The sequence below is a fragment of the Loxodonta africana genome, unplaced genomic scaffold (genome assembly GCF_030014295.1).
Source record: "Loxodonta africana isolate mLoxAfr1 unplaced genomic scaffold, mLoxAfr1.hap2 scaffold_106, whole genome shotgun sequence".
NCBI classification, from domain to species: Eukaryota; Metazoa; Chordata; class Mammalia; order Proboscidea; family Elephantidae; genus Loxodonta; species Loxodonta africana.
Window position 1 is genome coordinate 214193 of NW_026974871.1, and position 24229 is coordinate 238421.

A 24229-nucleotide genomic window follows, 5' to 3' on the forward strand; every position below is an offset into this window, starting at 1 on the left:
TCTTTTAAAGGATCTCTTGCTTTCTTCATGTGTGATGTCCTTGATGTCATTCCACAACTCGTCTGGTCTTCAGTCGTTAGTGTTCAACACGTAAAATGAATTCTTGAGGTGGTCTCTAAATACAGGTGAGATATACTCAAGGTCATACTTTGGCCCCTTTTGACTTATTCTAATTTTCTTCAGTTTCAACTTGAACTCCCATTTGAGCGATTGACAGTCTGTTTCACAATTGATCCCTGGCCTTGTTCTGACTGATGATGTGAGTTTTCCCATCTTCTCTTTCCACAGATGTAGTCAGTTTGATTCCTGTGTGTTCCATCTGGTAAAGTCCACGTGTATAGCTGCCGTTTATGTTGGTGAAAAAAAATATTTGCAGTGGATGAGTCACTGGTCTTACAAAATTCTTTCATGAGATTTCTGGCATCATTTATTTCAGCAATGCTGTATTTTCCAACTACTTTTCCTTCTTTGTTTCCAACTTTAACATTCTAATGACCAGTAATTATCAATGCATCTTGATTGCATGTTTGATCAATTTCAGGCTGCAGAAGTTGTTTAAAATCTTCAATTTCTTTATCTTTGGCATTAGTGGTTGGTACATAAATTTGAATAGTCATATAAACTGGTCTTCCTTGTAAGTGTATGGATTTTAGCCTATCAGTGACAACATTCTACTTCAGGCTAGATCTTGAAATGTTCTCTTTGATGATACGTAACGTCATTCTTTTGACTCTGGTGGAATATCCATGTTTGTAAGACTGCTCACAGACTGTTTGACCAGAGAGTTTTCTGGTACTGCAACATCTACCACTAATCTCTGTGATCCGTTTGAATTGGCATAATAAGAATAGTGCTATAGATTTCTTCCAAATACAGAAAACATAATTATGAAAATGTTCTTGCTATTGATTATATTGTTTACCAATCTGTTCGTATGGGATTTTTGGTACTTCACTTGAAAAATGAGTCCAAGGTACTGTGATGTGATTGTTTACTTTGTGTGGCCTTTCTAGCCATGGTCTTATAACATCCACCCTGGTGCTTGGGCAGGACTGTGTGATAGGGTAATTGTGGCTCACCAAGGGGATTGTTTAGTTTTCCCTTCAAAGAGAACCAGTTCCAGAGCAAAGAGGAGGATTCAACTCCCATCAAGGAAGAACAGCCAAGAGCCGAGTGTATATTATGGACCTGAGATCCCTGCACTGAGAAGCTCCTAGAAGCAGGAGACTGAGATAGAGAGAGGAAGCTGTAACCCTGAAGATGGTAAGATGCCATGGCAGGAGAGACCAAGCAACAGGGACCTGGCTATAGGAGATGATGGCCCATGGAGAAGGAAAGCTGAGTGCCTTTGGAGAGAGGCCGGCCCAAGGCCAGGCAGAGGCACGCCTATGAGCACAGGAGGGAAGAGGCTGTCCTGATAGAAGAACTGTATTCTGAGTGTCTTTGAGCCTGAGCTATAACTCTTACTTCCCTAATAAACCCCATAATCGTGAGTATGGACTGTGAGTTCTGTGTGGCCATTGCAATGAGTTATTGAACCCGGCAGAGAAGTAGGGAGTGCTGTGTGAGGGACAGTTGGTGTCAGAGTTAGTGAAGATGGTGGAGAGAGGATAGTTTTTCACCAATGCCTTCAATGCAGCTTCGATTTCTTCCTTTTATACCATCAGTTCTTGATCTTATGCTACCTCTTGAAATGGTTGAAAATTATCCAGTTCTACTGCAGTGGCTGTATTAATATCAGACAAATTATACTTCAGAAAAAGGAGTATTATTGGGAATAAGTAGGGACATAACATAATAAAGGTTCAATTCTCCAAAAAGATACAACAATCCTAAATGTGTACGTGTCTAACAACAGCGCTCCAAAATACAAAAACTAATAAATCTGAAAGGGGAAATGGACAAATACGCATTTATAACTGGTATCAGTACTTTTCTATCAATAATTAATAGAGCCCTGCTAGTTGAAGTCCAAAGCATCTGTATGAACCACTCATGGATGTCTATGTGTGTGTGTATGTATGTCTGTGTATGTGCGTATGTATGTATATAGTATAAAGAGAAGTAATACAGAAATAAACATAGATACATGTTGTAGTCCTTGGGAGGTACAAACGGTTAATGCATTCAGCTGCTAACCAAAATGTTGGAGGTTTGAGTCCACCCAGAGGCACTTCGGAAGAAAGGCTTGGTGATCTACTTTTGAAAAATTAGCCATTGAACTGACACACTTGTGTGTCAGTACTACTCTGACACACATGAGGGGAGGGGTCACCATGAGTCAGATCAGCTTGATAGCAATCGAATGATTTTTTTATGCATTCTGCCAATGTTTGTCTTTTAATTGGTATCTTAGGCTGGGTTCTTTAGAGAAGCAAAACCAGTGAGGTGTATATATATATATTTATATATAAATAGCTTTATATCAAGAAAATGGCTCACGAGGCTGTAGAGGCTGGTAAGTCTCAAGTCCATGGGTCAGGCTGGTGGCTTCTCCTGACTCACATAGATGCAGGGACTGCAGAACTCAAGATCTGCAGGTCATACAACAGGTCTGTGGCTCACAGGCTGCACAGGCTGACAGATCTCAAGATCGGCAGGTAAGCTGGCAGGCCGCAGCTCACAGACTGCGGAGGCTGATGAATCCCAAAATTGGAAGGTAAGCTGAGAGTTCAAGTCCCAAAAACTTGAGATCAGATGAAGAGGAGCCAGCTGCAGAACTCAGAGTGAGCAAAAGCTCAAGAGCCTTGCCAGAAAGTCCACCTATATTGGATGCAGTCCACACCCCTGAGGAAACTCCCTTAGATCTGATTGGCTACTCACAGCAGATCCCATCATGGACGTAATCACATTATATCACATCTCATCATGGAAATGATTGCATCGTTATACGACTGCTAAACTACATCATAACTGGCAAAGCACTGAGAATCATGGTCCAACAAAGTTGACACACAACTTTAATGATCCCAATTGTGAATTTAATCTATTTAAATTTAAAGCGATTAATGATAAGGAAGGACTTATGTCTTCTACTTTGTAGTAGGTCATATACGTATTTTGTTTCTCATTTTCTTCACTACTGTCCACTTTTGTGTTTGACTGATTTTTTTCAAGTGTACAATTTTGATCCTCTCCTTATTTCCTTTCCTTATATTTTTTAACTTCTTAGTGGTGACCATGAGGATTACAATTAATATCTTATGTTTATAACAATCTTCTTTTAATTAATACAAATTTAGCTTCAACAGTATAGAAAATACTGCTTTTATTCAGCTCAGTTACCTCCCCTACTTACGTTGCTGTTACAAAAATTGCATCTTTATACATTGTCCATTAAGAGAGATGTGTAAGTATTTTTATGCATTTGTGCTTTAAATCATATATGAGAAAAAGAGAGGCGTGATATAAAAATATTACTGACTTTGTTTTATCTAAGTAGTTACCTTTACGGAGTCTTCGTTTCTTTTTATGGCTTCAAGTTACTGTCTAGTGTCCTTCCGTGCCAGCCAGGATGATTCCCTGTAGCATTTCTCATAAGGCAGTTCTGCTACTAACACACTCCCTCAGGTTTTGTGTATCTGGGCATGTCTTAATTTCGCCTTCAATTTTGAAAGATAGTTTTGCTAGATATTGACATCTTGGTTCATAGTTTTGTTTCTGTATTTTTTTTCCAGTACCTTAAATACATCATCCCACTATTTTCTTGTCTCAATGGTTTCTGATGAAAAATCAACAGTTAAACTTGTTGAGACTCTCTTGTACCTTAGGAGTCACTTATCTCTTGCTGCTTTCAAGTTTCTGTCTTCGTCTTTTGACATTTTGATTATGTCTGTCTGTGGATATCTATGTATTTACTGTCCTTTGAGTTTATTGAGCTTCTTGGATATCTAGATGACATTTGGGAAACTTCCAGTCATTACGTTTTTAAATATTCTTTCTGTCCTTTCATCTTTCTTTCCTTTCTGGGACTCCCTTAATGAGTATATTGGTATGCTTGATGTTGTCCCGCAGGTCCCTTAGGCTCTGTTCATTTTCTTCATTCTTTTTCCTTTATGCTCCTCAGTTAGAACAATTTCAGTTGTGCTTTTTCAAGTTTACATTTTCCTGCTTTCTTGCTCAAATCTGCTGTTGAGCTCCTCTAATGAAATTTTTATTTCAGCTATTCTACTTTTCAGCTCTATAATTTCTATTTGGTTCTTTTGTATAATATTTCTTTATTAATATTTTCTACTTGTTCATAACATTCTTCTCTTGGTTTCCTTTTTTTGTGTGTGTGTCTATGGTTTGTTTAGCTCTTTGAGGAAATTTAAGACAATTGGTTTAAAATCTTTGTCTAGTAATCCCAATATCTGTGTTTCCTTAGGGATGCTTTCTGTTCATTTCTCTTCCTTCTTTCTTCTTAACAAATGAACCATCCTTTTCTTTTTTCTTTTTATGACTTAAAATAGTGTGTTGCAAACTGGATATCTTAAATATTATAATGTAACTCTGGAAATCAGATTCCCTCCTGTCATTAGGGTTTGCTTTTTTTTTTTTTTAATTGTTGAGGGCCAGTCATCCATTTGCTCAGTGATGTTTCCAAACTATTTCTGCAAAGATTGTATGTCTTCTCATGTGTGGACACTGAAGTTCTGTTCTGTTATCTCATCAGTCAGTTCATGACATGACAGTGCTTTCTTTAAATGCTTCTAGCCAAAAAGGAAAAGTAACATTATCCCAGTCTTTGCAGATTGGCTCCGAACTGGTGCGTTCTTTCAATGCTAAGCAAGAGTGCCTAAAACTCTGCCCTAGCCTTCACTTCCTGCCCCCATGGAGCCCAAAGATCAGCCAGAGGTGCAAGCCTAAAGCTTTGTCAGGATCTTTATGAGCATGTCTTCATCCTTAGGCAAGAACATTGCACTTCAGATTCCTCAGTATATGTGGTAGCCTTTCAAAGCCCTTAAACCACCAACCATTGTCCTCTCAGCCCCCTTTTTTCCAAGCTTTTGGATGTCTCTGCTGTTTTCTCTGTCCTTCATCCTTTGACCCTGGAGGTAGGACCAATTCTTTGAGCTTCGTACTCCTGAGTTTCCATCACATCATACATTTTTTCTTGTGTGCTGTTGAGTGAATTCTGACTCATAGTGGCTATAGGATGGAGTAGAACTTCTCCAAAGGGTTTCTAAGGCTGTAATCTTTATGGAAGGAAACGGTCATATCTTTCTCCTGTGGAGTAGTTGGTGGATCAAATCAAAAGGTTTAACAGCTGAGTGCTTAACCACTGCACTAGTGGGGCTCCTTTTGACATCATGCATCATAATAGATTTTTAACACACCCCTCAGAAACATAGAAGTCCATAAATTATCAAGGATACAGAAGATTTAACATGTATAAAAATACCAAATTGATATATGTGTATGTGTGTGTATTATCTAACCATGAAAGAATATACATTCATCTCATGCACATACATAGTGTTTATAAAAATTAACTGTATACTGTGTTATAAAGCAAGTCTCAACAAATTTCAAGAGTCTGCAATAATATAGAGGATACTATGTAAGTACACCATAATTAAAAAAAAAAAAAAACATCTTAGAAAAAGAAAATACAAAATCTCCATGTGCTTGGATATTTTAAAATACTATGAGTCAAAAAAGACATCATAATGAAAATTAGAATACATTTTGAAGTGAACAATTATGAACATAGTGCATATAAATATTGGTGCAGTACAGACAATATAATATAGGAAATCTATAGCCTTAAAAATATAATTGGAAAGAACAAATCTTGAAAAATAAGTGAGTTAAACATCCATTCAAAATGTTGGGAAAAAACCAGAAACAAACATTCATAGGAATTTTTGTTTCTGTTAATGATTGAATACATGCAACAGACGATCAACAAAGACTAAAGTTCATTCTTAGAAAATGCTAGTAAAATTGACAAACTTTAGGCAATATTGATCAAGTGAAAAAGAATGAAGATATAAAAAACGAATATCAGGAATTAGAAAGAAAATGACTACAGATCTTGCAGAACATAAAGATAACGTGAGAATGTTATGAACCGTATTAGCCAATAAATTTGCAAATTTAGGTAAAGTAGGCAAACGTATCATACCATGTAAGTTAATAACAACGATTCAAGAAGAAACAGGAAGCAAAAGTAATTCCACAACTGTTAATACAATTGAATTAGAGCTCAAACTATTCTCAAAAAGAAAACTTCATGTCAGATGGCTTTTCCTGCAAATTCTGCCAAATATTCAAGAAATATTTCACAAATTCTTCAATATAAAATGAAATATATACCCAAACTCATTTTATAAAGCTTGTAGAATGAATATTGATACCAAAACCTGACAAGAGCAGCAGAAGATGGGAAAATTACAGGGCAATGTCACTGATGAACATAGATGCAAAATATAAAAATAAATAGGCAAAACAAATCCAGCAATACTCTAAAGAAGAATATATTATGACCAAGTTGGGTCTATCCCAAGAATTCAAGGTTAGTTTAACAGTCGAAAATGAATCAGTATAATTTGCCATATGTACAGGAAAAATAAATGTGATTATATTAATAGGTGTAATAAAATAAGTATTTGATAACCTTCAGCATCCACTCATGTTTTTTAAAAGAACATCTAGCATGCCATGAGACCAGAAGAACCAGAAGGTTCCCAGCTGCTGTCTCTGAACATTTTGATCAAAGAGTCCATAGAAAAGCCCTGATGAAAAGGGGGAAAATGCAGAACAGAATTTCAAATTCTCATGAACCCTAGACTTTTTGGAGCCACTGAGGGTGAATGAACTCCTGAAACTATTGCCGTGAGATAATCTTTAAACATTACACCAAAAGCATTCCCTTGAATCATCTTAAAACCGAAGTATGAAAAAGAAAAAACCAAACTGTTGCTGTTGATTCCGACTCAGAGACTCTGTAAGACAGAATAACACTGCCCCATAGAGTTTCCAAGGTGCAGGTGGTGGATTCAAACTGCTCTTCTTTTGCTTGGCTACTGTATCACTTAACCACTGTGCCATGAGGGCTCCAGAACATAAGCTTACTTAACTAATAAAAATGGTCTACCTTGAGCATATGCTCTTTTAAGAACTGTCTACATGGCATCAGATTGACAACAGCTACTGAAAAGATTAGATAGAAACCTTAAGGAGCAGTGGGTTTATGTTAATGACAGAGGAACAACTCAGAAAAGGAGGGTAAGAATGGTTGCACAACTTCAAGAATGTAGCCAGCTTTATTAAATTGTACAGGTAGAAACTGTTGAGTTGGTGTATTTTTTGCTGCATATATTCTCAACCACAAAAAATACATTTACAGGTAACAATTAACAAAAAATATCAAGGAGAGCTAAATATTTTGAAAATAAGACAGAGTTGCATGTGAGGGAATGAGTGGGGTGAGCTGTTTTAGATTAATAGTCAGTAAAGGCTTATGGGAGGAGGATATTTGAGGAGATAACTGACCTATATCAAAGGAGAGAATAGCTGTATGAAGTTCTGAAGGGAGGGATATTGCCAATAAAGGAAAGAGTTGTTTCTGAGGCCCTTAAATAACCAAGTGTTTTGGCACGTTTGAGGAAGCTCAGGAAATAAGTCATGGCTAGTGTGGAGTGAACTGAGGGAAGACTGTTAGGAAATGAGGTTAGTATGGTGAGCAAGCCCCGCATCATGAAAGACCATGGGAAGGATTTGGGAATTTTTCCTAATTGCCATGAGAAGCCACTGAAATGATGCTGTTATGTAGATTGTAAGAGGGAAGATCAGTGCATGGAGTCCAGTTTTAACCAAGAGATGATGGTGGCTGTAAGGTGGAGGTAGTGAGAAGTGGATAGAGTCAGGATTTATGTTAAGGTAGTGCCAAGAGTCCAGAATATGTCAATGGATTGGATGCAAGATTTGAATAAAGGAGAGAAATCAAGGATGATTTCTAGGTTTTTGTCCTGAACAACCCAGAGGATAGTGAGAACATTTGCTGAGATAAGGAAGACTGGGGAGGTAGATAAGACACTTGGACGAAGAATTTTATTTGAACCACATTAAGTTTGAGATGCCTAGTAGACATTCAAGGGGAGATGTGAGGTCAGCCATTGGTGAAGGAACAGGGCAGAGTATGTATATGAGGGTATCCTAGGGCTCAGGTGGAATCGACTGCCATGAATTGGCTCAGATAACCTAGACAGTGAGAAGTGATGAATGATGTTACTTAAACAGGGCATGGAAATCAATGAAAAAGGTGTGGGAGTGGCAGGGAAGCTAAGGTAGAGAAGTTTCTCTCTCCCTAAACCTGATTAGCTGGATTTGAAGACATCATAAGTTCCTGCATGAGAAATATCCAGCAAATTACCAGTTGATTTAATAAATTGATAACAAAGTCCACCTTTCAGCCAAAGATTGAAAAACAAACAAACCAATTGCCGTCTAGTGAATTCTAACTCTTAGCAACCCTATAGGACTGAGTAGAACTACCCCATACGGTTTCTAAGGAGCAGCTGGTGAATTCAAACAGCAGACCTTTTGGTTAGCAGCTTAGCTCTTACCCACTGCACCACCAGGACTCAGACCAAGAATAACACACGTGAGGAACTTACTCCTTAGTTCAATCAAGTATGTAGAAATTGAAATTTGTAATTTTGGAGATTCCCCTCTTTTTTTTCAAAATGGGGGGGCATTGAGATGGAGGATTTTCCCATGCCCACCATCCTAAGGGATTTAATTAACCCATAGTTGAGACATTGTAAACATCTTAAGAAATTATTACCTTTGAGAAACTTGAGGGTGAGTAGGCATATCACCTGGCTCCTCTTAAACTCCTTTTAAAAACCTGACTTGAAGACTCACCTGCCTTTTTGAATAAGTGCCAGCTTGAATAGGCAGGGTTCAGGGAATTGCCAACCAAAGGTATGGTTTCTCCAGAGGCCTCCAAGGGGTGTAAAAGAAGAGCGGAGCCAGACCCCGTGCTTGGGACACACCCTTGGTAGGAAATATTTGAGTGTGTGTGTGGTGAGGGGAGCACTGGGTGTGGGAGAGTGGGGTGGGTGGGTAATAGGGAAATGCCTGTTTTTTTTTTTTAAGAAACAGTTTTTTACTTTTTTTTTTTTTTTAATTACAATGAACAGTTCAGTGGAGACACATTCCTTATCTGCAGGGGCTAGTGGAAGTGCTGATAGCTGAGAATGTAGCCTGCTCCCCAAGTGCGAGTTGGCATTTTGGAGAGAAAACTTGATGTTTGGAGCACTGACTGGCCCTGCCTTTTCTAAATAATTAAGGGTGGTGGGGTGGTGGTAAGAGAAAGAGGATGGTCTATGAACACTGACCCTGGAAAATTAACCCGAGTGTGTGGGTTGTGGATAGCAGGAAAAGAACATCACCCGCAAATGACAGCAGTGCCTTTATTTATTTATTTATGCTTCTTTTTAGTTCTGAGTTGTTTTTAAGCCAGAAATTAATGGGGCCACCATGAATTTTCAGAGAATGAGTTAAGTGTTTTAAATATTGCAAAGATTTACTTATATATGCTGTATATGAGAAAAGTCCTTCCAGTTATAGGGAGGAGAAAGAAAGTATATTCAGGAATTAAATTTTCACAGTTCTCTGAATTCTTATATTTCTCCTGTTGTCCATTTTTCTTTTTTTGTCCTTCATCCACCCCTTCCACCTTGACCCACTGTCTTCATCATCTAGTGCTGCCATAACAGAAATACCATGAGTGGATGGCTTTAACCGAGAGAAATTTAATACCTCACATTGAAGTAGGCTAATAGTCCACATTCAAGGCATCAGCTCTAAGGGAAAGCTTTCTCTCTCTTTCGGCTCTGGAAGAAGGTCCTTGTCCTTAGCCTTCCCATGGTCAAGGAGCTTCTCAGGTGCAGGGACCCTGGGTCCAGAGGACATGCTGTGCTCCTGGTGCTGCTTTCTTGATAGTCTGAGGCCCCCAACTCTCTGCTTGCTTCCCCTTTGTTTTATCTCTTGAGAGATAAAAGGTGGTGCAGGCCACACCCCAGGGAAAGGTGACCTGAGTGAGGGTGGTCTTACAATCCCACCCTAATCCTCTTAAAGTAAAATTACAATCACAAAATGGAGGACAACTACACAATAGTGGGAATCATGACCTAACCAAGTTGAGACACACATTTTTTAGGGTCATAATTCAATCCATGACACCCACCAAACCAATCTTGTCACCATCAAGTTGATTCCAACTCATAGAGACCCTAGTTGATTTGAACTCATAGAGACCCTATAGCATAGAGTAGAACTATTCCATAGAGTTTCCAAGGACTAGTTGTTGGATTCGAACTGCTGACCTTTTGGTTAGCAGCTGAGCTCTTAACCACTATGCCACCAGAGCTCCTCTTGATCCACAGTCCACCCTAATTCACCACTGTGTTAGAAACTAAGGTTTTGCTACTCTGAAATAAGAACCTTTTACTATGCTTTTGTGTTAGTGGTTGCTTTTGGTACGTCTTTAAGCACTGAACAGTTACCTCATACCCGTTAAAAACCCATTGCCACTGAGTCTATTCCAACTCATAGCGGCCCTATAGGGCAGAGCAGAACTGTGCCATAGACTTTCCAAGGAGCGCCTGGTGGATTTGAACTGATGACCTTTTGGTTAGCAGCCGTAGCTCTTAAACAGTACACCACCAGCGTGGGAGGGGTTTAACTGATGACACGATGTCTGGGCTCCAAGGGAGATGGAATGGATGTGCAGGAGAAGGGCATGCAGAGTCTGCCTGTATAGTCCCCAGAACTCTGTTCAAGATCATAACACACCTCAGTAATCACTTGAATCTAAACATACAACTTTAACAGTTGATGTAAATGACTTTACACATGAATTTTGGAACTCAACTCTTTCTCAATGGAAGTTCCTTCAACCTAGCCGTTTGTTTGTATTCCCTTAATAATTATGAAAGCTAACAATTATTGTGTTCATTCCGTGTGTAAGGCCTTTTTCTAAGTGCCTTGTGTGTTTTATTTAACCTGCGTAACAACCTTTTGAATAAGACCCATTTTAGAAATGGGAAACTGAGGCAGTGAGAGGTAAAGTAATGTGCCCAGATCACCCAGCTGATAAATTGAGTTAGGATTTAAACCCAGGCAGTTTGTTTCAGAATTTGCTTATGTAATCACTGTACATGACAGTAGTGAGCCCTAGTGGCTCTGTGGTTAAAGAACTTGGCTGCTAACTGAAAGGTCAGTGGTTCGAACCCACCAGCCTCTCTGTAGGAGACAGATGTGGCAGTCTGCTTCAGTGAAAACCCTATGGGGCAGTTTTACTCTGTCCTTTGGGGTCACTGTGAGTTAGAATCGACTTGATGACAGTGGGTTTTGGCACATAATACTAATGTGCAGTGTATTCTCTATGCCGTGTATATGTTCGGAAACTAATTTTCCTAACATTTATGCCATATATAGATTACCAATCCAGTTGCCGTTGAGTAGATTTTCACTCATGACGACCCCGTGAGTTTTCAGAGTAGGACTGCCCTCCATACGGTTTTCAATAGCTGTGACTATTTGGAGGTAGATTGCCAGGCCTTTCTTCCAAGGCAACTCTGAGTGTATTTAAACTGCCAACCTTTCAGTTAGTAGCTGAGCACTTAACTCTTTGTGCCACCTAATACATATATATACTAGGAGGTTTTCCTCCTTATTTGTACTTTAACGTTTTTTAGACTCTTACGAATACTTGTTCCTGGCAGTGAACTGGAGGCTAAAGAACAGAATAGGCACATGTAACCCTCTCTCACCTTCTCCCATCCCTCTTTCACAGAGATGAAATGAAAAGGAATTAATGAAGACAGATCACTGGATTAGGGCCCATACTCAGGACTATAACAGCATGGGGGGTTTCTCCTGTCACTTCAGTTCTTGTTCAGGAATTGGTACCTGCTTTTTGTGAATCACAAAGACCAGTGCTGTATATCAAGCCATTTAGATTTGGGGTATGGAGCAGTGATTTAAAAAAATTAAATTTTATTTTCAGAGATTTTTTCTAATAATTGTTTACATTTATTTATTTATTTTTAAAGTTAGACCCTGCTTTATTTTAGAGAGGAACAAACTTTCAAAGTTTTTAAGCAAACATTGGTCAGGGCTGGGCTTTTTTTTTATATTAACTTTTATTGAGGTTCAAGTGAACGTTTACAAGTGAAGTCAGTCTGTCACATATAAGTTTGTATACACCTTACTCCGTACTCCCACTTGCTCTCCCCCTAATGAGTCAGCCCTTCCAGTCTCTCCTTTCGTGACAATTTTGCCAGCTTCCAACTCTCTCTATCCTCCCATCCCCCCTCCAGGAATTGGCACCTCCTTTTTGTGAATCACAAAGACCAGTGCTTTATATCAAGCCATTTAGATCTGGGGTATGGAGCAGTGATTTAAAAAAATTAAATTTTATTTTCAGGGATTTTTTCTATTAATTGTTTACATTTATTTTAATTGTATATTCTAAAACCCCTACAAAAAGGCATGAAATAATTGTTTAAATTTTAATTCATATGGGTCAAAATGTATGTTAAACTACCTATCGTCACCTTCACAGTCGTTGTTATGTTTGAGCCAATTGTTGTGGCCACTTGTTACCAAGTATGACCTGCTTCTCCAGGGACTGACCTCTCCTGACAACATGTCCAAAATATGTGAGATGAAGCCTCGCCATTCTTGCTTCTAAGGAATATTCTGGCTGTACTTCTTTCAAGACAGATTTGTTCATTCTTTTGGCAGTCCATGGTATATTCAATATTCTTTGCAAACACCGTAATTCAACGGCTTCAATTTTTCTTTGGTCTTCCTTATTCATTGCCCACCTTTCGTGTGCGTATGAGGCGACTGAAAGCACCATGGCTTGAGTCAGGCGCACATTAGTTTTCAAGGTGACATCTGTACTTTTGAACACTTTAAAGAGGCCTCTGGCAGCAGATTTGCCCAATGCAATGTGTCGTTTGATTTTTTGACTGCTGCTTCCGTGGGTGTTTATTGTGGATCCAAGTAAAAATGAAGCCCTTAATGACGTGAACATTTTCTCCGTTTATCATGATGTTGCTTATTGGTCCAGTTGTTAGGCTGTTAGTCTGTAGTCTATGATCTTCATCAGTAAATGCTTTAAGGCCTCTTCGCTTTCAGCAAGCAAGATTGTATCATCTGCATATCTCAGGTTATTAATGAGTCTTCCTCCAATCCTGATGCCTTATTCTTCTTCAGACCAGCTTCTCAGATTATTTGCTCAGCATACAGGTTGAATACATATGGTGAAAGGATACAACGGTGATGCACACCTTTCTTGACTTTAAACCATGCTGTATTCCTTGTTCTGTTTAGATGACTGCCTCTTGTTCTATGTACAGGTTTCTCATAAAAACAGTTAAGTGTCCTGGAAATCTCATTCTTCCCCATGTTATCCATAATTTGTTATGAGCTGGAGTAGGTCTCAGAAATAATGTACCATTTCTTCCAGTTGGTTGTGCACGGCTGCCTACTTCCCTAGGTGGTAGCAGCTAAGGCCTGTCTCAGAAACACTCTCCTCCCCACTTAGCATGAGTTTTCACACTGTTCCATCTTCTTTCCCGTGTGTGTCTCCTGCCCTCCTCAGTGGCTGGGGAAAATGATAGTAGTCCACTGATGAGATTTATTCTTTTATTATACTTTATTTTATTATTTGTTTTTATAACATAGTTCTGTTAAAATCAAGGGTAATAAAAATGTTTGTATGATGGAAGTGGATAATCCCATCCACTGTGTCCATCTAAAGTTTCATGAGAAAACTGTACCCACAACAGAGGGCTCCCACTCCTCTGGCTCACTGTATTTTCTCCTTGTTTATTTGCTCTTCCCTCTTTCCTGATGGATGCATGGGACCACTGAGCTTCAGGACTCCACAATTCTGCTTTTCATACCAGTGTTACTGTAATCTTGGGTTCATGGGCTGCCTTGCCACAGATTTACTCATTCTGTTTCTGTTAATTATTTCATTACTTAAAAATCTCTCATGAATTTTTCCAGAAGTACATTCTATTCCTCAAAAACTTGGAAGCAATGGGAAAGTATGCAAAAAAAAAAAAAAAAAAAAACAAGAAAACATACGTAATGCATCGAATAAATTATTAACGTTCCGATATGTCTATTTTTTGGCTTATATTGGCATGTATGTGTATTAGAGTCTCTGGTTGATGCAAATGGTTAATATCTTGAGCTGCTGACAGAAAGTTGGAGTTCAGGTCCACCCAGAATTGCTATGAAAGAGAGGTCTGGCAGCCTACTTCCGAAAACTCAGCCATTGGAACCCCTATGGAGTACAGTTCTACTCTGGCACACTGGTGTCGTCATGAATCAGAACTGACTCAATGGCAACTGATTTTATGTGTGTATTAGCACACACAGTTATGTGTATTAACACAGATATTATATCCTGATATTTTCATTCAACATTAGTCTTTTCATGGTAATTTTTTTTTGTTTTTTTTTAATGAGGGCATTAAATTACTTTATAATATTCTGTGTGCATGTAGTATATGTTTTTTAGCGATTTGACTATAGTTGCAATAATGTGCATGTTTCTAGTAATCTTTAAGCTATACTTACATCTTTTTAACATACATCTCTGCCATTAAATCTCTGTTTAAGTGTTGTTTAACACTCATTACGCCTAAGGGATGGTCTCAGAAGTAGCCCTGATCAATTTTTCTCCCTCTTACTCATGAAGCCCCTTAATGTATTCCAAGGTATCAACTACGAAGGATTTTACGTACTTATCCTTTGTTTATTTTTCATTCACTCAGTATATTCCATGGGCCAGAAGTAGTCTATGTTATGCAGATACAGTGGTGAAAGGTACACACTGTCCCTGTCCTCATGAGGGGGACAACCCAGTGCAGGTGGGAGGAGCACTGGGGAAATGCAGCTGAGAGCAAGGACAGACAACCCTCCAGGAACCACACTGGACTTCAGAGAGGCTTGTTGGCTGCTGTTCACCTGGCAGGCTTCTAGATACCAGAGTACCCTTGGGCTTGGTGCCTGCTCCTCTCTCTGTTGACACCCTCTCTCTAGGATGCCTCAGTGAGTTTACTGCTGTCTATTTGTAGCTAAGGACCTGAGGTTTATACCTCCATCCATTCAAACTCCTCCTGGGTCCAGACTCATGTATTCAAATGTCAGCTTAACTCTCTGTATTGACCTCTTTATGCATTATAATGATACATTCCTCATATGGCCATCATGAAAAGCAAACATGAAAGAAAAAGCACAGGAGTGCCTGGCACCAGGGTAGGTACTCAATGAACATTAGCTGTTGGTATTATTCTTGACATCTCCATGTGGGGTGAAATTTTATTTTCTGACATCTCCATGTGGATATCTAACAGCTGCACCATGTTATCTAGGCTATGAAAAATTCTTGGTTCCAACCACCATTCCGTTCTTATCGATGAATTTCTCAAGGCTTCGGTGATGGGAGTGTGTGTTTTTCCACACAATGGACATGATTAGGAATGGTAGGCCAGGTCCTGCACAATAAATTGCTCCAACATTCCTATGGGTGACCACTGAGGCAAGTTTCAGCCACTGAATGTAGCAAAAAATTGGAACTACTCTCAGCTGTTCATGTGAGTACTCTCAATCCAGAAAATCTGGTAAATCAACTGTTAGGGATTGAATTGTGTCCCTCCAAAATGTATGTGGAAATCCTAACCCCTGTACCTGTAATTCTGACCTTGTTTGGAAATAAGGGGCCTGCTTTTATTATGTGAATGAAGTCATACCAATGTAGGGTGGGTCCTAAGCCTAACTCTTCTTAGTTATAAAAGGAGCAGAATACACACAGACACAAACAGGTGAAAAGGAATACAGACAAAGAAGACAGATGCTTCTAGAAGGCCAGGAACACAAATGATTGCTGGGATCTACTAGAAGCTGAGGTAGACAAGGAAGGACCTCCCACTACAGCCATGCCCTGAATTCGAACTACTACCTGCTAAACTGTGAGAAAATAAATTTCTGTCCTTTAAAAGCCATCCAGTTGTGTTATTTTTTGTTATGGAGGGACTAGGTAACTAAGACACATACCCGTTCTTATAAGTTCAGCCCAGTGCAGAATAATTTTCTTCCCTTCTTGGTCTAGCCCACCCGAACCTGCTCTTTCCCTATCAGTGTCCTTTGCTTTCACCTAAGAGCTATGACAGAGTCAGCTTGATGCTGATGCATTGAAATTTCAATTTATTTTTTATTTATGATTACTATTAATTCCAATATTTTCTACGGTTTTCAATGGAGACAGTCCTATAATCTATGAATAGCAGTTATACTTTTTTTGTACTAGCTTACACTTCCAGTGTTAAATGTTTAATAAAAATAATGATAGAAGCATCCTTATTTTATTGTTTATTAATTTTAAAGAGAATGTCCCACACGTCACCATGAACTATCATGCTAGTTGTAGTTTTCCACGTTCGGGAACTCCTTTTCTGTTCCATGTTTGCTCCTAGTCCTTATCTCTCCGTGTGATTGGATTTTATCAACCTGCTTTGCCCCCATCTCTTGAGGTGAGCATATGTCTTCTCTTCTTTCACCTATGCATGTGGTGAATGAAATTACTAAATCTTTAATGTTCACTCAAATTTGTATGCCTACAATAAACCGCCTTGATCATGGCATGTTACCTGGTTTACCCTTTGCTGGATTTCCTTTGCTGGCATCTTATGTAGGGTTTTGCATCTCAGTTACTGAGGGTGCTTGTCCTCTAACTCTTCTTCTACCTTCCTTCTCTAATTTGTTATCATTTTTAAACTAGCCATAAGGATCAAGTTAGGGAAGTGCCTCATGGTTTTCTAATCTCTGTTGACTATGTACAAGATTAAAATTACTGTTTCTTGCATGTTTGCTGGAACCTGACTGGAAACGATCTAGGTCTGCCATTTTCTTTGTAGGGAGATCTTGAACTACTGACCCATTTTATTTAGTGGTTAAAGGCCTCTTCTGGTGCTAATTTACTTGTAAAAAATTCTGATGCATGTTCTAGATTGCTCGAATCTCATCTTTAAATATGGATTATCAGGGCTTGTAGCCTCACGCAAGCCAATTAATCAATCCCAGATTTCCCCAAAGTCAGGCTCTGCAACTATTCCTGGTACCAAATTCCCTCATCTAAGACTTATTTGCAAAGAAAGAGACAACAGTATGCTATCTACGCAGTTGTGTATCCCGCAGCCTTCTTGAGTCCATAAGGTGAGTTTTCTAATACTTTTTTTGTAATTGTTCTTTTTCTTAATTTTTTTCCTTTTTTCACTGCCAACGCCCCCCCCCCGCCCCAGTCTAGTAGTTTTAAAGTTGTGCGTTTCAGGTTCAAGTCTGTAATCCAGCTGGGATTCTGTGTGTGCTGCATGTGTGCATCAAAAGAAGACGCTTCTAGAAGCAGAAAGCAGGCAGTGCGACTGTTGGGTGGTTGGCGGGGCGGGGGGAGGGGAGCTACTGCCCAGAGAGGGCGCCCGAGGGAGGCAGGAGATGCCGGGCTGCCCACCGCAAGCCTGCAGACTCCAAGGAGGCGGAACCTGCGTGCGCCATGAGCCTTTTGAGACAGGCCGAAGCCCGCCCAGCCGGGTGCTAACCTCGCACCCGCCAGGCTTGCGGGTTCCCCCAGGACTAGGGGAAGCCTAAGGCCAAGGAGGGCAAGACCTAGGGTCTGGACCTGGGAACTGGTTCTGCCACGTGTGATCGCAGCACTTATGCTGGGAAGGGGGGCAGGAAGCATATCGCAACGTGCGTCCGGACGATGACCCAGAAGGGCAGGAGTTGTGGTCATCCACGGACTCTGCGTCTGCATATGGACGCCCCCAGGGTGCAATTCCAGGAGCAGAAGGCAAAGCCACAGAGGCCACAGTGCACCTCGCCGATGCTCCCCAGGGGCATTGCCCCAAATTTGGGAATAGTCCTTTCTCTGGGCTAGGGACTTTGTTTCCTCCATTGTCATCACTGACTGTGAGCAGACTCTTGTCTAGGCAGACTAATGAGGAGTTATCAAAATGAGCTTCAAAGTCCGGATTTGAGTTAAGGATCATAAATTAACACAGAGAAATACAACTTTAGCAATAAGTGCCTGCTTGAATCCCAAGTTGCCTGAAAACACGGAATTTCAGTCTTTCAGCTCCTCTGCTAATCTAGGGACTAAGAACAGGATCTCACTGGAGCTCAAAGATGTGGGGCACTGGGAATACTCCTGGGTCTGTCTGCTCATGGCTGATTGCCTGATTCCCAGTTTTATTATACAGCTTAAATACAGACCAGAAGAGGAGTTTGGGGCTTGACACCTGACATCTTAACACCAGTTCCTGTTTCTTGAGGAAGGAAGAGGTAAAATAAATCAGCGTTTACTGTTTCCTTCTCCATCCCCGGAAGTCCTGATGAAGACCCTCTCAGGTAAGGATTGACAGGGAGTGGCTTGGTTTACTATTCAACTTTGTCCTTCAGTAACTTTGTTTATGTCCTGCATGTAAACTATTGTGCATTGAGAAGCATTCTTATTCTTGTGCAGAAGGACTAGACCTCCTGCAGAATGACTATATTGTGCCTCCCTCCGGCACCCCTGTCTGCGCAGCACCCCCCAACGCCAACTGCCCAACCGCCTCTCTCCTGGCATTCTGCTTCTAGAAGCATGTTCTTTTGATGCAGAGATGCAGCACACACAGAATCCCAGCTGGATTACAGACTTGAACCTGAAGACCTTATGCAGAATGACTATTTATGAACCACTAAGCTCAGTACTAAAGCAGGTACTTACCCCTCAGAGAAGGCCCTGGGGGAGGTTGACACCTGCATTCCCCAGTGCTCCTGCTGCTCTAGAAGTGCCTGAAATGCCTCTCTGGGAAAGGCCTTCAGAGTAGGCTCATGGCCCACGTGGGAATTCAGGCCTATTTTTCTGTTAGAACATCTCATTTCGCTCTGAAAATGTTATTATCCAGTTTATTCACCAGGCATGAGTACAGACATCTCATATTTTCAAAATTAATCCCATTCTCTAATACTAATTTGCCACCAAGAGTATATTCCAAAGTTTTTCCAATAGGCTAGAAAGTCTTTGCAAAGAGGAGAGTCCTGTGCCATGTTGTGCAGTGACAACAGGGTTGGCATAATATGTTTACCGAGATACCTACCACTTTTTTTTATTTTTTATTGTGCTTTATTTGAAACTTTACAGAGCAAATTACTTTCTTGTTCAACCATTTATACACAATTGTTTTGTGACATTGTTTGCAATATTCATGATGTGTCAATATTCTCCTCTGCTATTTTTTTTTTTTTTTTTATGCTCCAGTTCCCCGTTTCCATCCGCCATGATTCCTGTTCTGTCCTGCCCTCTTTTCTGTGCTTTTGGGCCGGTTTTGTACTTTTGGTCTCATACACATGATTGAACTAAGAAACACTTTCTTCACGTGTGTTATTGTTTGTTTTATAGACCTGTCTAATCTTTGGTGGAGGGCGAACTTCCGAAGATACTTTCGACTTTGTTGCTTTCCATAATTCCTGAAATTCCAAGCCTGCCACCTGAAGAACTTCCTTTAGTGTTTCATTTAGAGCAAGTCTGGTGGCGATGAATTCTCTTAAGCGTCTTTCACCTGAGAATGTCAATATTTTTCCTTTACTCATGAAGGAAATAACAGCCTATAGAACACTGGGTTAATGTTTCTTTTCTTTCAGTGTTGAAAAAATGTTGTTTTCACAGCCTTTTGGCCTCCATGGCTTCTGCTGATGAATACAGAGTCATTCCAATTGTTTCTCCTGTGTGAAATGAGTTGTTTTCTCTCTAGCTTCTTTGAAGATATTTTCTTGGTCCTTGTTATTCCACAATTCACAATGAGGCATTTGGGCATAAAATTATGTGAGTTTAACTTGTTGGAGTTTGCATAGCTTGTTGAATCTGTAAGTTTATGTCTTTCAACAAATTGGGAAAGTGTTGAGCCAGTATTTCTTCAGATACTTTTTTCTACACCACATATTTTCTCTACACCGTATGGAATTCCAATAAATAAATGTTAGATATTTTTGAATTTTTTTGAGGCTCTGTTCATTTTTTTTCAATATTTGTTCTCTGTTTTCAGATTGGATATTTTCAATTGAACTGTTTTCATCTCATTGATCCTTTTGTCTGTCAACAGCATTCTGCTGTAGAGCTGATCAAGTGAATTTTTTATCTCTATTTTTCTGTTTTTCCTGTCTAAAATTTTCATTTGTGAATGCTTTCTATGTATTTTTCTATTTTTCTAAGTTGTGGCTGTTACTTCTTTGGGCATGGTTAAAGTAGCTTTTTAAAGTTTTTGTCTGTGATTCCAAGACTGTGTCTTACTTCAATCTTACAGAAAATGTCGATGTTGTTAGTTTTAGGAATCACTTGACCCAGTTATGTTCAGGCTGCAGGTTCTTTCCCAACTTCTGTATGCTGTGGCTCAGATGTCAGTTCAGATTTTGAAGACTTTGCAGTGATATTTGGATGTAATCTATGGGAGTGTCACTCAGTCTGGGACCTTGTTGGTGTTCTAACCCATAATGCAGTTCTCAAAGGATTGATCTACTTCTTAGGGTCACAGCAAAGCATATGCAACTGTGGGAGTGGGGGGCGTATGAAAAACAACTTTATGGTATCCCTCTCTTGAGCCGCCTGGTCTTTGTCTCTCTGAGGCTCTCTGATGTCTGAGCAGCTACCTTCCTGGTCCACTGGCAAGAATGTTGGGGCTTTAATCTCTTCATTCTGCTGTGCAATTAAGTGACTGGGTCTGCCTATGAGGCCAAATAATGGTAAGATGGAGAAAATGTAACAGAGATTCCTGTACATTATTTGGTCCTTATATACTTAGGTCAGAGAGAAGGCACACTGTTTCTGGTGATACTTCGAAACAGGTATGGAGAAAAAGGCATTAACAGGTCGATAGCTGCATACTAGGTGTTACGGATTAAATTCTGTCTTCCCAAAATGTATATATCAGCTTGACTAGGCCATGCTTCTCAGTATTGTGCGATTATCCACCATTTTGTCAGCTGATGCGATTTTCCAATGTATTGTAAATCATACCTCTATGAAGTTAATGATTGAGGATTTGAAGCAGTTATGTTAAGGAGGCAGGGCTCAGTCTACAAGATTAAGTTGTGTTTTAAGTCAATCTCTTTTGAGATATAAAAGAGAAAAGAGCAGAGAGACAGGGGGACCTCAGTACCACCAAGAAAGAAGTGTCAGGAGCAGTGCATCCTTTGGACCTAGGATCCCTGTGCTGAGAACCTTCTTGTCCAGGGGAAGATTGGTGACAAAGACCTTCCCCTAGGAGTGACAGAGAGAAAAAGCCTTCCCCTGGAGTTGGCACCCCGAATTTGGACTTATAGCCTCCTAGACTGTGAGGGAATAATTTTCTTTGTTAAAGTCATCCGTTTGTGGTATTTCTGTTACAGGAGCACTAGATATCTAAGACACTAGGTACCAGGAGATGTACATTTCCCAGCTCTTTCACTCCCAGGGACACTATGACTAAGTAGCCAATGCCATAAATCCATGCGAGCAGACTGTTCTGATTACTGCTTTGACTCTACTGTCTGTTATGGTAACCACACCCACCTTGTCTTTGTTGATTGAGTGCCACCACTTGGCTGCTACCACCACGGGGTCCAGTCAACTGCATTGTAGTCAGGTGTCTTCATTCAGTTAGGGCAGTTCTCACTGTGGACTCTTACTTACATAAAAAAGCAACCACAGAAGTCTTCAATAATGCTGGGGCTTGCTTCCCAAATTTATACCTCACTGCTATGGTAAAAAGAGAGCCCTCTGGGCACTCCGTGTGTGGGTCTGTGGGTCCAGCCTAATAAATCCATTCTGACATGCCAATTTCCCTCAGCCTTTGGTTACCTTCTCCTACAGTATACCATGGCAGATCTGCCATTTCCACTTGATTTATTGTAGGCCACCACTTAATCCATGCTTCAGTAAACCAGCCAAATAAACTATGAGATCCTTTTCTAACCTCTCAAGCTGAAACACTGAATGAAGAATCTATGCTTCCTGGGTCTATATCAATAAACTCAGACTAATCCACCTTTATGTTGCTTGCACCATTATCCCACACCCATAATAGCCATTCCCACACCTATTCACCAGTTTTCTGTATATATATATTAGAAAAATCAAGCAGTTCTTTTGGAGTTTAGCATACCTTCTCCTGGGTCACACTTTATAGTTCACGTTTTGGGGCTTGTTGGAACTGAAGTCTAGGTATAGGTCTAGAAGCAAAAATGGGTGGTGGCAGTGGGATGTTCAGCCGTGTCTTATATGGCATCTGCCTAAGGTGATGCCCCAGGCAATGCCCCAGACACCACCCCAGGAGACAACTGAAACAAGACACTTCAGGCACAGCTGGGATAATCTCATCAGATGGAGGTGGAAGGGATAATTGTTTTACTGGGAAGGGTGGCTTAGCCGGCAAAGTTAGAGAATCTCTTCAGATGGGAGTAAGAGGTCTGGTTCTGTTAGGAAGAGCGATTCAACAGAAATTGGAGGTTCATTGTCCCCCGCTTCCTGACTATCTGCCCATATGTCCTCATCCCGAGTTTCAGGATCCCATTTCTTCCCAATCAGTGCCCTCACTCTAACTTCAGAAACCATTTGAGGTTGGATATTCAACCGGCGCTTTAATTCAGTCACTCTTATGATAAGAATCTGAGTTTATTTTTGGCAGCATTAGCCTTGTTACTATAAGAAATATGGTTTTCTTTCTGGGCACAAGTGGCAGCTTTCAGATCTTGTATGTGGTGCTTGAGCTTTGAGTCCATTTCTTTCATTCACCAGTGTGGCTAGCAAAAGGAGGACCAACCAAGCAGCTTCCTTATTATTCTTATTCTGACAAAATTATAGAAAAGTATCAAATATGTAATCAGGCAGAGCCTTGTCTCTCACAAATATTTGATCCAGTTGTAGTAGTATTTTGCGTATTTCTATTGTCACCTCCCACCATGGATTAGCAATAGCCTATTTACTACTGGAGACAGTCATCAGTGCCTTTAAGACTAGCCAGACTTGAGAATCAATTCGGAAAACTCGTCCTTAAGATTTGGTTCCTCTGGAACCACTGTAGGTACCAAATGTCTTAGCCTGGGATCTCTAGAGATGCAAAACTGGTGAACAGAATATATATATACACACATATATATGAAAAAAAAAAGAGTGTGTGTATATATATGTGTGTGTATGTGTGTATATATATATATATATATAAATTTTTTTTTAATATGGAAACCCTAGTTGCATAATGGTTAATAGCCAAAGCTGCTAACCAAAAGGTTAGCATTTCGAATCCACCAGGTGCTCCTTGGGAACTCTGTGGGGCAGTTCTGCTCTGTCCTGTAGGGTCACTATGAGTTGGAACCGACTCGACGGCAATGGGTATATACACACACACACACATATGCATACATACATATGTTAGTTGTTGGTGTTAGATGCCATCGATCCTGTGTAAAACAGAATGAAACACTGCCTGATCCTGAACCATCCTCACAATCATTGCTCTGTTTGAGCCCATTCTTGCAGCCATTGTGTCAGTTCATGTTGTTGAGTGCCTTCCTCTTTTTTTCTGACCCTCAGCTTTTCCAAGCATGATGAGCCTCTCCTGGGACAGGTCCCTCCTGAAAATATGTCCAAGGCACGTGAGACAAAGTCTCGCCATCCTTGCTTCTATGGTGCAATCTTGGTGTACTTCTTCCCAGATGGATTTGTTTATTCTTCTGGCAATCCATGGTATATTCAGTATTCTTTGCCAACACCATACTTTGAATGAATCAGTTCTTTGGTTTTCCATATTCATTGTCTAACTTGCTCAAGCATGTGAGGTGATAGAAAATATCATGGCTTCGCTCAGGCACACCTTAGTCCTCAAAGTGACATCTTTCCTTCACAACACTTTAAGGAGGTCTTTTGCAATAGATTTGCCCAATGCAATACATTGTTTGAATTCTTGACTGCTGCTTCTGTGGGCATTGATTATGGATTCAAGTAAAATGAAATGCTTGATGACTTCAGTATTTTCTCTATTTATCATGGTGTTGCTTACTGGTCCAGTTGTGAGAATTTTTGTTTTCTTTATGTTGAGGTGTAATCCATACTGAAGGCTGTAGTGGTTGCTCTTCATCAGTAACTGCTTCAAGTCCTCTTTACTTTCAGCAAGCAAGGTCGTATCAGCTGCATATCATA

At 40.1% G+C, this 24229-nt stretch overlaps 1 long non-coding RNA gene across 2 annotated transcripts in view; it reads left to right on the forward strand.

Annotated features, from left to right (window-relative positions):
- LOC135229168 (uncharacterized) overlaps positions 1–24229 on the forward strand; it is a 148754-nt gene that overhangs the window by 14551 nt on the left and 109974 nt on the right. The window contains exons 1-2 of one of the 2 annotated variants that reach the window (XR_010319932.1): positions 981–1263; positions 18276–18423. This is a non-coding gene — a long non-coding RNA (uncharacterized LOC135229168). Of the gene's footprint in view, positions 1–980; positions 1264–18275; positions 18424–24229 lie in introns of those variants that run through there. The other variant, XR_010319933.1, reaches the window with a different exon arrangement.